General features: G+C 45.1%; 1 long non-coding RNA gene across 13 annotated transcripts in view; it reads right to left on the bottom strand.

Moving 5' to 3' along the window:
• Nucleotides 1–2,447, bottom strand: part of LOC108449637 — a 77,906-nt gene extending 75,459 nt beyond the window's left edge. For all 13 annotated transcript variants that reach the window (XR_001865877.1, XR_001865881.1, XR_001865876.1 and 10 more), the window contains exon 1: nucleotides 2,437–2,447. This is a non-coding gene — a long non-coding RNA (uncharacterized LOC108449637). The remainder of the gene's footprint in view (nucleotides 1–2,436) is intronic.
• Nucleotides 2,448–2,711: the final 264 nt, after the last annotated feature.

Raw genomic sequence — 2,711 nt, 5'->3', positions numbered from 1 at the left:
TTCTAGATATTTTCATTTAAAAACCCATCTCAATTTAAAAGTTAAATTGTGACAGAGAGACAGGTTCTGGGAAATTTGACTGAGAAGTAGGAGCAATTGTATTGTACCTTTCCGTTACAGCTGAGCTATAATTGGTCTAACCGCTACTATGAAAGAACAAAATATTGGAATCTGTTGTGCAGTGGGGTGAGTTACTTTACATGAATTTGAGAAACAGTAACTCTAAGTGCAGTATCCTCCTTACAGCAAAACATTGCAGATAGATTTAGGGCTTATGGATATTCTACATCATCTTCTTGTATTCAAAATACCACATGCCCACTGATGACACTAAATCATAATGCACACAGGAGAAAAGAGAACCAAGGTTTCACACCCCACCTTAATCTCCCCGTGAATCAACTCTAGCTTTGAACTGCCTTGGCTAATTTATGTTCTTCCACTATGGAAAAGGAGTCAATGAAAGATGGACACAAATAAAATTTAATGAACCTCCTTGCTAACTTCACCTGTGGAATATTACTGTAGTTGACTTGGTTGGTTAATTTTAAAAGCCTTCTTAAAAATAGAGTAAATTGTGTCTGATTTCCAGCCTTTCCAGGGACAATCAAATCACTCGACATCTTTCAATGGGGGCTTTGTCTCAATGGCAGCAGGCTCTGGTATGGGGCAACATGGAAACATACTTAATGCTCAGTTTCAGGAAGTTGTTGACAGATGAAACTCAAACGTTTCTGGGCCCTTTTCAGATATCCTTGCTGTATTGATTTGCCTGTGCTTTGTGCCTTTGATCCCCGTTTGGCTGATTACAGCAGACTCCGAGGGTTGGACTGTCCAGCTTGCACTGACGTCAATGGCCCTTACATACAGAATATCCTACTGATTTCTGTGCTTCCTATAAACCACTTGGTTTCATATGACAGGCAGATTGTTGGTGCAAATTGCCAAATCCCCACTCACACCAAGAGCCTTGAACATGCATGACATCTTACTGGATATAGCAGTGATTGAGGAGGGTTCAGAGCTGAAAGGCAGGACTTCTCTCCTATTCCCAACTTCTTTGAAACCAGGCCCCTTTGGATTTATTGTATTTGCTCTTTCAACAAGTTTCTAGCTGACATTGCACTGGGGATTTATTTTCCATTCTCTACCACAAGTACCTGAGACATGAGCTGTAGAAATAAAATTTTCCTTGCTTCCATACCTAAGTTGAGAGTGGTTGAGGAAGAAAAGGCATCTTATCATCTGTAGAGCTGGCAACACATTTAACCAGCTTAGCATCACACATTTGAGTCATCTCTCCAGGGGGTTACTATGCTTTTGCAGCAAAACTTGCCTGACCTCGTGCTAACAGCAGCGATGTTAGTAGGCCTGCTTGGGAAACACAGCCTGCCACTTCCACTCTGCATCCTACTGCTTTCAGGACAGTTAAGGTGGCCCCAGCTCAGCAGGTGCCCCGGGGAGTAGGAACTCACCTGGGAACAGGGAATTGTTTACAGATTGGAGACAAATGACACTGACAACAGCAAAGAATGTCTGTCCTGAGTCTGGGCCAGATTCATATTGGGGTTGGTGAGTTTTTAATGTTTCATGTAAAAGAGAAAATCTTCTCTCCAAAGCTGGATGTCAGAGTTTCCTAAATTTACCCCTTTTCACTGGGGGTAGAAAGATTTGTCATGTCCTTACAGGAAGCAATGCTTGTTTTGGCCAGGGGTGTCTGCTGGATTCCCAGGCTGCAGGCAAAAGCCACTTCCCTTCAGCCTGCCCTGCCTGCCCCTCACAGGCCTGATACAGGCTCTTAGTCTGCACTGGCCAGTTACCAAAACCTGGAATACAGCCAGGGGAACCTGCTGTAAACATGAGCCTACAGAAAACAGCTGGCTGACTGCTGGCATACTAGGGGAAGTGGATGGCTAAGGAGCAGAGAAGGCATCCCAGTCTGCCCTTAATTACAGTACCTTGAAACCACTCTGTGGTTTTCAGCCAAGGCTGCTTGTTGTCTTAGGTTGAATGCCTGTAAATTTGAAATAAGTAAATGACTTTATTGTGAGGACTTGGCTTAGGATAGCAGTAGCAGCATTCTGAAGGGCTATTTAAATGTCAATAACTTTTTCTAATTCGGGCTATAGGAATTAAATAAACCCATGTGGAATCAGCAAACTACTAGTTTAAGTTTGTGTGGCTGTGAACAAGTATGTGTGACAGAGAAAACTTCCAGTCAAATAAAAGCAACAACAGACTTGTTTGCTCAAAATTTATTCTCGTTATTAAACACGTAGACTATTTCCTGGATGTTCCCGTACACGGTTTCTAGCAGATACATTAAATCCGTAATCCTGCTTCTACTCAGCCCATGAGTTCCCCACGGAACACCCGAGGGAACGGATGCTCCCCGCCGCCGTCGGGAGGGGAGTGGGGAGCGTGTGCGGGCTCCACTGCCCTCTCCTGGGGAAAGGCGCTCCCGGGAGCCAGCGAGGACACAGCAGCTGAGCAAAGAGCGATGCGTTGGGCTGAGTTCTGCTGGTGTTTCACCGTGTAACAGCACCCCTAAAGGTTTTCATCACAGTCGTGCTACCTATAGAGCGACTATAGCCCTGTTGAGTCAGAGATCCCGGCCACAGCCTGTGACCCCCACAACCCCAACAATGTCGACAGGGGGATCACGTACTGCAGGGAAGTGTTGAGAGCGAGCCACAGAGGGGCATCCCTGC

This window comes from Corvus brachyrhynchos, unplaced genomic scaffold (assembly GCF_000691975.1).
Source record: "Corvus brachyrhynchos isolate BGI_N302 unplaced genomic scaffold, ASM69197v1 scaffold279, whole genome shotgun sequence".
In the NCBI taxonomy this organism is placed as follows: domain Eukaryota; kingdom Metazoa; phylum Chordata; class Aves; order Passeriformes; family Corvidae; genus Corvus; species Corvus brachyrhynchos.
Note: the sequence above shows the minus strand (reverse complement) of the source record. Positions and strands in the feature narration are given on the sequence as shown.